This window comes from Bubalus kerabau, chromosome 16 (assembly GCF_029407905.1).
Source record: "Bubalus kerabau isolate K-KA32 ecotype Philippines breed swamp buffalo chromosome 16, PCC_UOA_SB_1v2, whole genome shotgun sequence".
NCBI classification, from domain to species: Eukaryota; Metazoa; Chordata; class Mammalia; order Artiodactyla; family Bovidae; genus Bubalus; species Bubalus kerabau.
In genome coordinates, this window is record NC_073639.1 from 37,991,702 (window position 1) to 38,007,203 (window position 15,502).

General features: G+C 38.1%; 1 long non-coding RNA gene across 1 annotated transcript; it reads right to left on the reverse strand.

Moving 5' to 3' along the window:
- Positions 1-1,124: 1,124 nt before the first annotated feature.
- Positions 1,125-8,976, reverse strand: LOC129630176 (uncharacterized). The gene is made up of 3 exons (XR_008703584.1): positions 8,692-8,976; positions 1,938-2,035; positions 1,125-1,411 (listed from the first exon to the last, which is right to left on the reverse strand). It is a non-coding gene; the product is annotated as an uncharacterized LOC129630176 (long non-coding RNA).
- Between the last annotated feature and the right edge of the window lie 6,526 nt (positions 8,977-15,502).

Consider the following 15,502-nt stretch of genomic DNA (forward strand, 5'->3'; position numbering starts at 1 on the left):
TGGTCGCCTTTGCACCTGGACAGTTGGAACTCAACAGTTCCCAACACCTAAGTCCTGCCCAGCAGTGCTCACAGAGATTCTGGCTCACTTGGGGACTGCAGAGAAGGGCTGGATAGCAGAAGCTGGAGGTGCAGGGAATTCAAGAGGCAGAAGGAGAGGGAGGGAGGGGAAAGATGAGGAGCTGACAAATTCTCTGTTATACCTTCCTCGGAAACTGTTTCAGGGTACAGCATGTCATGTTGCTTCTCCAGAGACACCCTATTTGTGCAGGCTTTCCCTGTTAAGCTCTGACCAACATGGTTAAGTAACATTGGTATTTATTTAATTTCCCCCACTTCTCTAACTCACATCCACCATTTCCCCCTCTTCCTCGCTTCCCCCGGAATTATACTTCTCCAAGAAAACATTCACATGTTAAGCTTTACCACAGGCTTTCTTTTCTGGGGAACTGAGGCTTAGATGCCATTTTTCCTAGATTTGTTAAGGTTTAAATGTCTCTGAATCCTTCACAGCACCTGGTATCATACAGAACACCTGGCTGATGCTAAATAATATTTATATTTAACATTTCTTTTGGAAGATAAGCTAGTTTAAAAAAAAAGGAAAAGAACACATTTCTAAACACGTAATGGATACTTCCAAAAGAGGCTTGTCTTTTGTCATTTATCTTTATTAAAAGTGTAAGTATTGGCATGAAAGCATTATCTATCAGGCAGTCCCCATCAGGTAACATTTAAAAGCCATGTTTGACCTATTTTCAGAATGACAGAAGTAATATTTGTAGTTTCAAAGCAGAAACATCTACTTATATAACCTCCATTGTTAACTCGGGGTTGTTACTAAATTTTCCATGCCACTTCCTCCAAACTAGAAAAGATGTTGAAGTAGAATTAAATGATTACAAGGCACTTGTGAATCTACATAAAGAGCCTTTTTATAGAACTTTTTTTTTTAGTGAGGGCTCAATCATCAACATCTGTCTTTATACATGCCAAAATACAAATTATTTCAGCCCATGCTACTTTTCATTCCCTGGATTTGACTTATGTTAGTTCTCAAAAAAAAAACAAAAAAAAAAAAACTATAGACAAAGTATTTTTCAGTTCAGTATCCAAATATTTTTATTCAAATATCTCTTTAATCTTGGTTTTTATTTTACTTTTTCAAAGATGAGAACTGAGATTCAGAAATTGCTCAAAGGCACACAGCATAGAGTGGCAATATTAGAACATAAGGACTTTACATTCTGAAAGTTGCTTGTTTATCAGGCCAGATATCCGCTTGAAACACTTGGTGCTCTTTCAGGAGAAGTAAAGCTTCTGCAGGTGTGGTACTAGTCAACCCCCTCTTCTCCTTCTAGGGCAGGGGTCTCCAACCTCTGGGGTCTAATCCCTCATGATCTGAGGTGGAGCTGATGTAATAATAATGGAAAGAAAGTGCATAATAAATGTAATGCACTTGAATAATCCCAAAACCATCCCCCTCCCCAGGTCAGTGGAAAAATTATCTTCCATAAAGCCAGTCCCTGACGTCAAAAAGATTGGGGACCACTGCAGTAGAGGACAGATTCTAGCTGTCTCTACAATTAGGACACTCTGAGACACATGGATTTTAAAGACATCATGGGACCAATCAATATATGAAGAAGAAACCAGAGTCAAGAGTTATCTCCTCTGTAAGCACAGCTTTCTCACAATGCTGACGGTAGTCAAGTGAAGGTAGTCAAAATAGAGGATGTTGCCTTACGTGTGTGAGGTAAGCACCACTGGTGAGCTGAGACAGCACACTACAGAACTGATGTTAATAACATTATGCAAAAGTTTACTAAATACTTAGATGGAAATTCATTTCCATGTAACCCCACACAGGTCATGTCAGCGGTGATTCCAGCACATTCATGTTGAGGATTTTTCTACCAACTCACTCCCCTCACATACCTAGAAGACTGGAGAGCATACTTCAAGGGCACGATGATTAGAAATGAGAGGGGAAAAATCTTCTTACTGAAGCCTTCAATGCCAGGAGTCAATTTAATCTTTAAAATCAATTCAGTACAAGGTAAAGAGTTATTGAAGACATTTTTGGAACAGGAGAAAAATAATCTTGGAGCTTCACTCAGGAAAAGAGTTTGAAGTTGTAAGTATTAGGAAGAGAGTAGGAGTGATACATTTGTCCATACAGTGTGAACTAGAAGCCAGGACTAGGGTGCAAAAGCTCTATGAGTTGGTTTCTCTTTTTTTTTCCATTCCATCTCCCCACATCTTCTCCCCACATTAAAGTGAGAGTAGGAAGCCATGCGGATGGCTGGCAACTGTCTTCGCTATTCCACAGTAGGAGCCAGACCTGCAGCCCCTTATGTGAAGTTCAACTCAATATAGTTTACAATTGCTCTAGGCAAAACTGAGCTCTCTATTTTTAAAATGAAAGAGCTAACTATAAATTCTAGATTGTAGAATTTCAAATTTGAGACCTAAAGCTAAGGCTCCCACATACCAAAAATCCTTTAGCTAGTGTCTAATATCATAAGGATGTAGAGATATTATACTGTATTAGTTAAGGGTGTTGCTTATTTGGATTGGGGATGGGCATTTGTGCATGCTGCATCTCTGATTTTACCATGAGTTAAAAGTCAATCTGTTCCTTCCTATTTCCCATATCATCTCATATTAAAAAGTGCTAAATGACATTTTAAATAATTTTCAGGTTTTGTGTTACTGCTGCATTTAATAACCTTATAACAAATTGTCGTTATCTTTTATAATTCTTAGTAGCAATAAAGTCTCTATTATGTTCTTCCCTGCTGCCTTAACCTTGGTCTATTTAATAAATGCTATACATCAAAGTATAACTAATGGGCCATAAAATAATTTTAACACATTCATGGACTAATTACTAAAGTGGCCTTTATTTAATTATCTGAGGACTGAGCTCCAAGAAAATTACAACCCAGTGAACACATGAACCAAAAACTAAATGTCAGGCTTTCATTGTAACAGACTAGCACATAGTGTCCACTTAGGCGATCATAGTAAATATGAATCAAATTAGTACTTATCCAGTTCAATTATCATAAAATTTGCTTAAAAACTGTTTTCCCCCTATAAAATTGACCCATTTAACTGAACTCTTCCAGCCCACAGAAAACAATTTTATTACAGTGGCCACTGATCAATTCTTTAAGAAAACTTCTAGTTAGGGACTAACTTTTTGAAAATACTGGCTTGTCTAATAGTTTCTATATAATCAAAGAGAGCCTAACAAACCATTTGCTGTATTAAACTGTAAAACCTTGTTAATATGTTTCTAATTATGTTTTTAATAATTTTTTAATCTATTAAAAATGATTTTTCACTCTTCAAATATAAATTAAGAAGAAGAAAAGAACCTCTAAATGAAAACAAAGACTCAATGAATTCAATTCAGCTAATACATTTTAGTCTTACCCTTCAGAAATGGACTGTTACTGACCGAGGATTCCTAAATCAAGGAACCTCAGGTTCCTTAACACAGTCACATCTGCAAAATCCCTCTTGCTGTGTAAGACAGTATATTGGCAGCTTCTGGGTATTAGAGCAAGAACCTCTTTGGAGGCTATTCTGGCTACCGCATCTGGTTTCTGTAACTGCACTACCCATGGGGACGGCCACAGTCAGGTGGCTTAGTGGTAAAGAATCCACTTGCTGATGCAGGAGACACAAGAGACGCAGCTTTGATCCATGGGTTGGGAAGATCCCCTGGAGTAGGAAATGGCAACCCACTCCAGTAGTCTTGTCTGGGAAATCCCATGGACACAGGAGACTAGCGGGCTACAGTCTGTGGGGTTGCAAAGAGTTGGACATAACTGAGTGAGCACACACGAGCTTGCGAATATGACATAATCTAGGACTTGGGGAGGATGGGCCTTCCATTTGCTTCCTCCCTGTTCCAAACTGTGCCAGTTTACTCAGTCCCTTTTCCTTTGCTAGCCCTGTACATTTGCAATTTATTTAAGAAACTTCGTGATTCAGTCTAACATTTGTTCTGTCTTTCCGTTTCATGAGCTCTGGAATGAGCTGTCTGAGAGTGAACTTGGAGGCTACCCTGGAATCAAGGTAACCCTGCAAGCAACAGGATCTCAGTCTTGGTTGGTCCCCAGATGGAGCCTCTCAAACCTCACAACCTCATATGAATGAATCATGATTAATCTCAAATGAGAAAATAAATAATTGGTCATTTATCTTTCCTGTAATAAAAGAAGTCTATCTCTGGAAGAGTAGAAGATCAAATCGATCAAAAAGACTGAGAAAACTGAGTAAGAAGAAGGAGATATAGAAAGGAAAATAGTTTTAATTCAATAGAAACTAGAAACCACAAGAAGCATACTACTTGGATTACCAGAAATGATAACTTTAATCTGAGTAGAAATTGAAGGTCAAAGAGGGAAGTAATTTGTGGTAGACAAGAAATGCCAGCCTCAAAGCAGGAAGAATTTAAAACTAGAAAAATAACTATGATTTTTTTTTTTTGAAGTAGGGCAGGCCAAAAAACCTGACTTAGGCATATTCTTGGCCTGAAATATGCAATAATGTTCTTTGTGTCCCAGATTTCTTAATTTTATTTTTTAAGCTGGACTTTGTATCCATTTTAGGCATCTAGTATTTGTCTATTTACATTAGTGCCACAATCATTTACTTGGCCCCTGTTTTATACAAAGCATTTTTCTAGGTGCCTTAAGCCTGGCTTCTGGAAAACAAAAATTGAAACTAATGACTGTAGCATGTAACATGTTACATGATCTGGCTGCTGCCAACCCTTCCAGCTTCTAACATCAGCCTTCCCCTTACTCTGCCAAAAAACGTTTCCTTCCTGCTGTTCAGCAAGCACCCAAGTTATTTCCACTCTCAAGGTCTTTGCTGCTGCTTCCCCAGAATGCTCTTTTCAGATTCTGTTCCATGTCGGCTACCCCTGTGCTAGACAATTCAGAGAATTATTCTCTGTCACCCTGTCAAAAGCAGCATTGCCCAGTCCAGTCCCAGCTGAGCTCTATGGGATCACTTCTTCCAAAGCACCCATAACTGTCTACAATGACCTTATTTGTTTCCTTGGAATTATTCATTCTGTTTCCCTGTTTCTATTTACTAGGATGCAAACTCCATGAGACCAAGATTTTGCCTGTGTTCTTACCACTGTATCACCAGCACCCAGCACTCAAAGTGTTTTGCACATTTTGAATAAAACCCAAATGATTAAGATCTAAGTGAATGGATAGATATATGGGTTTAAAGATGAATTAGATTATGTATTCTGGTAACATCATAGAATTTATAATCCTACTGAGATGTGAGATATGTGCAAAGCCCCAAATTGTCATGTTTCTTGTTGAGTCCTGCCCCAAGGCCACAGAAGCAGAGCCCAGAACCAAGGTCACCTTTGAAGCTAATAGAGCCCTTTTATAACTGTTGCCAAAAGCCCCCTGATCATCACCAACAAGCTTCCTGACTCCAAATGAGGCAAAGATGCCCACAGCAGTAAACACCCCCTAGTGCCCCAACCAGTCACCTAAGGCCAACCTTCCAGCAGGAATTTTCTTTTTCTTGAGGCTATAAACATTGGCTATGAACTCATGATCACTGTCGACTCTCCCTGGTCTGTCAGGAGGTTGGCCCGCTGTACTCACCCTGTCTACTTTATCTCTGCTCTTTTTTCTTAATAAACTCACTCCCTTCTGAAATGCTCTGTCTGGAAATTCTTTTCCAACTGGAATTTGGACTGCCTTAACATTTCTGATTGGATTATAGTCACGGTTCCCAAACTGTGTGTCAAACCTGCCAGGAAACTGCAATTAACATTCAGAGGTGACACTGAATATTTTAAATGCTTGAGGAATTTATAGAAAAACATGTACTAGACATCATGAGAACGGCTAGGTCAAGGTACATCACACTTTCAATGTCAGATCACATTACATTCTTTGATGATGTCATATCTTTGTGAAGATGGGTTTTCTTATGGTTGCTGTGATAACAAGCAAATACATGCAAAAATCAGTGTGGAATAAGAAATGAAGTTGGTGGTATCCAGTTTGATTCCAAGACTTGAGAAACTTGCCCAACAGATAAGTAATTCCAGTTATTAAAATTTAAATTCTATCTGCATGTGTGCTCAATCATGTCTGACTCTTTGCGACCCCATGGACTGTAGCCTGCCAGGCTCCTCTGTCCATGGAATTCTCCAGGCAAGAATACTGGAGTGGGTTACCATTTCCTACTCCAGGGGATCTTCCTGACTCAGGAATAGAACCCTTGGCTCTTGTGTCTCCTGCATTGGCAGGCAGATTCTTTACCACTAGTGCCATCTGGGAATTCCAAATTCTCTAGTAATCCATATTTTAAAAAGAGGAAAAAGGACAGATTAAAATAATTTTAATGGCACATTTTATTTAACCTAATATATCAAAAATATTACCATTTTCACATGCAATCAATCTAGAAATATTAAGGTAATATTTTAAATTCTTTTTTGCATCCTAAGTCTTCAGCAATTCAGACCAACCACACTTTCCAAGCCCAGCAGTCACAAGTGCAGGTCTACATCCACAAAGTCTCAAGCAGAAGATATGTTTCATTACAAAATTCTGCTATATTTTTTAATCTAAAGAAGAAAAAATGTAACCAGGTTCTACGGCAAATAATAATTGAACATGACTTAAAAAAGAAATTAAGAAGATAATTATTACAAAATAACAGTCTGTCAATGATTTCATGTTTTTCATCTGATGTAATGCCATTCTTTTAATGAGATCATCTGTTTAAGGCATTTATACAGTACCTGACATGATTCTGGATAAGTATTGAGTATTGTTATTTATACCAAGGAAGACATATCAGTTTAGCAATATCCATTATATGACTAGGAAGAAAGAAAGTACAAGAATACTCATCAATTACTCTTTAGACTCTCTGTGGTAAACACTGGCCAAATAATTACATCAGAAAATATTTGTAAGATGAAGGTGAGTAGTAAATCGAGCACTTCCTAAGTATTTAAAACCTTTCAAGTTTCTGAGCCTTATTACATTACTCAAGTCTGAGTGTCTCCAGTACCAGTCTATATCTTTACTGTTTGATCAAAACTAATCAGTGTTTCAACCAGGAATTTTCAGGAGTTCACTATTATCCATCCCTCCTTCATTTGTGTTCAGCTTAGGGGGGAAAGTAATGTGCTGATACTGTTTTACTTCCATATTCTCTTTTAAGAAATCCCTTCCATTATCCCATCCATGTTTCTCCCCACTTAAGCAGGAATGTGGCAAATCTGACCGTTCTTAGCCTAGTTAAAGCAGAGTAAGCATTCGCTTCAAGCATGAATTAATGGTAACCTTTGTAAGGCTGTATTTAACCTCTGCAAAATCCTGCTAGTTTCTGAAATATTCCTTGTCCTGAAATCAATAAATCACTGAAATCCCCACTGGGAGGGAAACTTCCTGAGGTCTCAAAGGCCAAGCTAGAGTGGAACTAGTAAACATCAGGTTCTCACAGACATGCAATTAGAACATCTGTTTGTGTCTTCTATGCCTATTAAGATGTTTACTCTGTTAATTGTAGGCATAACATGGGTATCCATCGGTATTTTTGTTTTCGCTCCCACTACAGGAATTCAATAACAGAGTTTCTAACCCAGGCCAAGCTACCTTGCCAGTCAATTAGCAACTTGTCTTTTGAAAAAGAGTATAAGAAAGGCAGTTTGTCAGAAGCAAAGGATGACTGATGAGAGATGATCATGAGGAAAGCCTGCAAGTTGCGCTATGGACAAACATCCCAGCCATGTGAAAGCTCATTATTGGATTGATTATGTCAAAAGAGCCACCTCTGGGATCTAAGGATAGATTGCAAGCATCTCCCAGCATTTTAAATGCTAAGTTCATTAGCCCTTCCAGCTGTGCTGTTAATTTTCCAGCTTGGGTTTTTCTGCATGAACGGGTAGTAATCTTCTGTAGTTTCCTCAATTTTAGAGTATCAGGAAAAATAGAGAAAGAATGTACCAAAATGTCTGAATTAGAGATTACTGAAAATTATTCATTACAACTCAGTAAATTAGCTACATTTAAAAATTGTACTAGATAAATATAATAATCATGAATTCATAAAATTAATCCACTTGAAAACTTTGAAATACTGATGAAATTTAGTAAAATATTTCCCAGATGATGTTCTAATGGTATCATAATCCTGAAGGGATATTTAGCACACCAAAATTTGGGGTTCAGCTCTCTCTCAATAATATTGCTCTGTGCATAAAGTAAGTTTAGCAGCGTTTAATATAATCTTTACTTTGCATTTATCCAGTAACTTTAACTTGTTCCAATTCACAGAAATGATTACATAGTAGTAAGCATCTATATATAAAATCTTGAAAGTGTAATAGACATTTAATTTACATAAATTTCCCTCTGTCAAATAATTATCCAATATTCTAATAAGGAATTAAAATGTAGTATTAATTCATCATTTCCATTCATTATTTCTGATAATTATGAATAATGACAATTGCCACAAATAATGACAATACAGTAGAAGCAAAAAGTTGATGATATTTAGCAACTAGCCTTCTCTGTGTCCAACACTGTCTCTGAAACATACCAACCAGTTTAGAAGTATGTTTCTATGTCACCAGCCCTTTAAGAGAGGAAATTAAAAAGAAGGTAATACTCACCTGAAATTGAATTTCAAGATGGGCTTCCCATCTACTATTTAAGTTGAAATTTCTGAACTTCCTCAAAAGTAAGCACAACCACAGTAAAAACTCATTTGCTAAACATCCTGCCTAAAACAATATTTTTCAAACATCTGGAAACACTCCTTTACCTCCTTTCTAAAACCTTAAGAACTACACATTGCTGAAGCTTGATGAATAAATTTTATTTCCGTGACTGTGGAACAGATATTCTCCACATTGGAACTCTATCAACACAGGGCTTTTCCAGTTCAGAAAATGTCCTTGGCTGTTCGTGGCTAAGAGATGGATTTTTATAAGGTTAATTGAACACACACCCGCCCCCCCCTCCCAAACACACACCTATTTTAGCTCTAAAAACCAATCTAATCATCAAACAGCCTCCATCCAGTTTCATAGTCACTTTATCTGTTGTCACAAACTCAGTTTGTGTCCTCAACACAGTTTGTGTCCTTAACTGTCCTCAACACAGTTAAGATTCAAATTAATCCTTTGTCCTTATTAGTATGCATGTATTCTGTTTCTAAGTTAAACCAAAATGGTGACCTTACTGGGGATTAGAGTCATGCTTAAGTGATTGCTTCCCTGGTGGCTCAGATAGTAAAGAATCTGCCTGCAATGCAGGAGACCCAGGTTTGAGCCCTGCGTTGGGAAGATCCCCTGGAGATGGGAATGGCAATCCACTTCAGTATTTTAGCCTGGAAAATCTCATGGACAGAGGAGCCTGGTGGGCTACAGTCTGACTCACAAAAGAGTCAGACATGACTGAGCAACTTTCGGTGGAATGATTTCTACATTTCCCTGTTTTTCTATCTCAATCATAGATAGGGAAGAAAGAAAACATACATTTGTATATATTGGTTTTGTTCATGTTATCTGTCCCTGCTTGTACTTAGCATGTCCCACTCTTTGAGACTCCCATGGACTGTAGCCCACCAGGCTCCTCCTGCCCGTGGGATTTCCCAGGCAAGAATACTGGAGTGGGTTGTTATTTCCTCCTCCAGGGGATCTTCCTGACCCAAGGATCAAACTCAGGTCTCCTATGTCTCTTGCATTGCAGGTAGATTCTTTACTCACTGAGTCATGCGGGAAGCCCTCTCTTCATGTTCATGTCATAGTAACAGGTAGTTATGACAACAGAAAAAGAATACTTATAGCCTATGGATTTTCCTATAGCTCAGATGGTAAGGAATCTGCCTGCAATGCAGGAGACCTAGGTTCAGTCCCTGGGTCAGGAAGATCCCCTGGAGAAGAAAATGGCAACCCACTCCAATATTCTAGCCTGGAAAATTCCATAGACAAAGGAGCCTGGCAGGCTACAGTCTATGGGGTTGCAAAGAGTTGGACACAACTAAGCAATTAATACACATGACGTCAATACACATATTCTTAGCCACTATGCTATCCAGCCTCTTCACAATAAAAAAAGTCAGCACTTAACTTTAAACACCCACCAAGGAAATTTTTATCTGAACTATGACCAAAAGAAAATGGGGTTTTTCTAAATAAGGGATTTATTACAAGGATCACACACACACACACACACAAATTCATGAGGTTCTTCAAAACCTGGATGTGAAACAAAAAACTATGTGCCATGTTTATAACAAAATACATCTGAGACATAAATGAAACTTAGCAAGGTAGATTTTCATTATGCAAATCTACAGGTAAAGCAGTCAAGCTACAATACATCCCTTAGCAAACATAGCAGACTGTACACCTGTGTAGCTGAACTATGCGTTATATGGCCAAGTCAATTTATCATGAAAATTGACCAGATTTCCTACAGGCTAATCCAGTTTGGTTTTAATAATTAAAATATAAGATAAAACATATCATAATTCACATTGTTATAATCTAGACTTACCCAAAACTCAGCAGATTTGAAATCATTCATTTATGTAATAATCACTACATCAAAATTGAGTACCTAAAAAAAAAGGGGGGTAATAATTTAATAAATGAGCCACAGAATTTCTGAAGCTTTCTCTTAAAAGAGATTGGACTAAGTTCTATAAAATTTGCCAAAGTCGACAACAACAACAAAAAATAGGGATGGGACTCAAGGGAGTTGGTGTATTCTTTAAATTTTGTACTCCTTACAAAACTAGCAATTACATCAAATTTCTCTTATCAAAGGATAGCAAAATGTCAGAATTGGAAAGGAAAAAAAATTTATATCTAGTTCAGTTCAGTCGGTTCAGACACTCAGTCGTGTCTGAATCTTTGGGACCCCATAAATCGCAGCACGCCAGGCCTCCCTGTCCATCACCAACTCCTGGAGATCACTCAGACTCACATCCATCGAGTCAGTGATGCCATCCAGCCATCTCATCCTCTGTCATCCCCTTCTCCTCCTGCCCCCAATCCCTCCCAGCATCAGGGTCTTTTCCAATGAATCAACTCTTTACATGAGGTGGCCAAAGTACTGGAGTTTCAGCCTTAGCATCAGTCCTTCCAATGAACACCCAGGACTGATCTCCTTCTAGTTAGGAACATAATTAAGAAAAACAATGTAGAGTTTTAAGGTTGTTGTATAAATCTGATGAGCATCCACAAAGAAAATCTCAAATCAAATGCAACCTGGTAGGTCAAATCTTCTCTTACAAATTCTCTGTACATTTTTAACCCCTCTAGCACCATTTGTACACCCGTAGTAAAGCAGCATGGACATGATGCTTTTGTAGCACTTCCACTGTTTACCTTGTCACACAATAAAGTGTTTTAATTACTTTCCAGTCTCCTAAATGATACAATAAGTACCTTAAAGACACAAATCTATATATCCTATGTTCTCTCTGTTGCTAACATCTAGTATACTGTTGTTATTTAAATATTTGTTGAATTATACAAAATTCAGCACAGTAACTTTTAAACACAAAGGATATCTATTTCACTCTGTTCCTGGTATTATACGGTTACACACCAAGGGAAAGTGAGGGTATGTGTGTGTGTATGTATAAATCGTACATACATATTTATATGTAATGTGAATATATTCTTTCGCAGGTGGTAAAGAATCTGCCTGCCAATACAGGAGACATAGGAAACAGGGGTTCGATCCCTGGGTCAGGAAGATCCCCTGGAGAAGTGAAACCCACTCCAATATCTTCCTGGAGAATCCCATGCACAGAGAGCCTGGGGGACTACAGGCCACAGGGTTGCAAAGAGTTCTACATGACTGAGCACACACCCAATGAGGAGTATATATAATCTGTGTATAATGATAGATAACTGCATTATGTTATATACATAAATTATATATATACAAATAAATAAATATAAATATATATATATATAATCTCAAACTGGTCTGTCAGTAAACTATCAAGTCTTCATTCTTAAACTGTGTGGTTTAGAAAGGAGAAATTATTCAAAATTATTATATTATATATTATATAATAATATATTAAAATTATTCATAAGTATTATATTCAAAATTATAAAATTTTGGTATTGCATATAGTCAGACTATAAAAGCTCAGGGTTTAAATTCCTGAGGCAAAAACCAAAGAAATAAAAAATTCCTTCACTATACCTCAGCCCTTCCAGGAGTCCTTCTGAGGGTACAAGAGGTCCCCAAAGCATTCAAGAAGGCTTGGAAAGGAACTAAATCTATACTTTTTATTTTTTCCTTGGAAGAAAAGCTATGACAAACCTAGACAACATATTAAAAAGCAGAGACATCACTTTGCCAACAAAGGTCCATATAGTCAAAGCTATGGTTTTTCCAGTAGTCATGTATGAACGTGACGGCTGGACCATAAAGAAGGATGAGTGCTGAAGAATTGATGCTTTCTAACTGTGATGCTGGAGAAGACTCTTGAGCGCCCCTTGGACAGCAAGGAGATCAAACCAGTCAATCCTAAAGGAAATCAACCCAGAATATTCATTGGAAGAACTCATGCTGATGCTCCAATACTTTGACCACCCAATGTGACAAGCTGACTCATTGGTAAAGACCCTGATACTGGGAAGGATTAAGGGCAGGAGGAGAAGGGGGCAACAGAGGATGAGATGGTTGGATGGCATCATCGACTCAATGGACATGAGTTTCAGCAAACTCCAGGAGATTGTGGAGGACAGGGAAGCCTGGCATGCTACAGTCCATGAGGTCACAAAGAATCAGACATGACTTAGTGACTAAGCAAGAACAATGACTCAATGACTGGAGGGAAGCAAAGTGAATTTTTAAAATCAAACTGAATAAAAAAGCAAGTATGTAAGTTCTCAATAAAAATAAAAACTGAGACATAGAGTCCAGTGAACTATGAATAACATAATGAGGTGGAATCATGATGACCAGCTCTTACATTTGCCTGATATTCTGAAGGATGTGGAATAGTATGCTTTAAGGTTTAAGAATAACCTAGCTAAAAGTAATCACTTTCTACATTTTCACACTAGATTGTATTTTCTGGAATTCTATAGAGCAATCTGTATTTTTATAGTGTGTTGCTACTATGTCAGATGCTGTTTGATATGACTGATAGTGGGTGTCTACAGGGAAAGTCTTCCCAAATCACTTCCCTCCTCTTGTAGGGTAAATGTAACTCAGTTACAAGTATTTAACTAAAAAGAATTATCCAGGTGACTGCATCTTCTTTAGCAGTGCCATCTTTACCTCGATCCTCTTTCTTTTGTTTATACACTGCACTACCTACCGTATGCGGACTCAGCAGTAAAGAATCCACCTGCAATGCAGGAGACGGGGGTTCAATCCCTGGCTGGGGAAGACCCCCTGGAGAAGAAAATGGCAACCCATTCCAGTATTCTTGCCTGCAAAATCCCAAGGACAGAGGAGCCTGGCAGGCTACAGTCCACGGGGTTGCAAAAGAGCTGGACGTGACTTAGTGACTAAACAACAAGCTATACAGTATAGCCAAGTTGAAACATACTGTTCTACAACAGAAAGCCTTGGCCTTAGGACTTCAGAGTATAGCACATCACCCTCAACATTTAGCTCTGAATTCACTGACTCTAATGCAAGCCCAAGGCCGTTTTCCTTTGGTCAATAGAGCAGATCCCCTTCTATAGCTATTAGTTTCCTGTAGGAAAACAAAAAAACAAGAAAAGACAACATTGACCCTTTCAGGAAACATTATATATTGGAAAGAATATTAGAGGTAAGCATATTTGTGTTATGATCCTTTATACTTGAGAATAAAATTTAACTTTCTTTTTCAATTATTCTCCATCTGCCCCCTATGAAACACAAATCTTTATTTGGTAGCATAAAGCCCCTTGTTGTTGTCTTTAGTCACTAAGTCATGTCTGACTCTTTAACACTCCATGGACTGTAGCCCACCAGGCTCCTCTGTCCACGGGATTTCCCAGGCAAGAATACTGGAGTGGGTTGCCATTTCCTTCTCCAAGGGATCCTCTCCACCCAAGGACAGAACTCACATCTCCTGCATGGGCAAGTAGATTCTTTATCACTGAGCCACCTGGAAAGCCCAAGAGCACTTAATAACATTCAACAAATGTGTTTATGGATCCAAATCTCTTAAAGGAATACTTTATAACTAGGACACACTCACCCTCACACACACATCATGATTTAATATGTAATAAAAAAATAAAAAGACAACTTGCATTTTTAAACAATTTTAAACATAATTTCATCCAAATAAAAATAGCCACCAAGAGACTTTGTTTACAGTTGAAGTGGTATGCTTATTTAAAAGATAAAGCCAATAAAGAAAATGTCCAAGGCTTTGATTATAGGTATTTTTTATACATGGCTGATCATTTTCAAGTTTAGTTTATACACCAGAAAGCCATGCTGCTGCTGCTGCTGCTGCTTCAGTCGTGCCCGACTCTGTGTGACCCCATAATTTTCTGCCACAATGAAGAAAATGGCAGATCAAGATGACAAGTTTTATCAGTTCTTTATCTTTCTAGATTCTGCTCAGACTCCTTGGTATGATTCAAGTAGAGATGTTTTTACTGATTCATTTTTGGTTTACTTTGTTAGGGAAAAGATGGACTCATAAAATATGACTAACGGTGACTAAAATATTAATTATTTAAGCGATTACTGTGGCAATCACTTATTCCAATTTTCTGGAACATTGTTGATTACAAACATCTGTGTTATGGTTACCAGAAAGACAGAGCTAATGTTTTACAACATATATCCCAATTTTGTATTTGGAGCAAATGGTTGTACAATCTTCCATTCCCCAGTAGTATTATTAAAACTTTCTGTATCACATTTCCAAAACAACAAAGGTAACTTTTTCAGTGAATGAGTAGTTTGTGCATATATGTTCTCAGGTCCTTTAAAAAGAGATTTTAAATAACTGGGAGTTTACTCTCAGAAGAACAAACTCCCTGCAGTACTTTTGTGATCTGTTTCATCTTTATACCGAGCAGATTTGTGTTGTCAAGTGCTATCTGCATGGCTTCCCATCAAGGAAAGCTCAGTTGCTGCAGATGGCAAGTGTGTGTAATTCATTTGCCCACCCAGACCTTGCAAGACAGGGCTGAATCAATGCACCAAGCACCAAACCCACAACAACCCTTGAGCACAAGAGTGAAGAAAGGCCTGTGGATGTCAGTAAGGCTTCCTCAGTCATCCCATAATCATCAAATGGAGACTGAATGTCTGGCTAAAGTAATCACATGCTTCATTTCCCTAAGGGCCTACAGGTGTCCTGCTTCAGAAGATCGTGTATCACTGAGGTGACCTCCAATGAAGAACAGTCAACCATGCAAGCTCTCAGAACTGTGGGGACACAAGGGACCATCATCCAAATGCTCATGGCACAAATATCACCACACA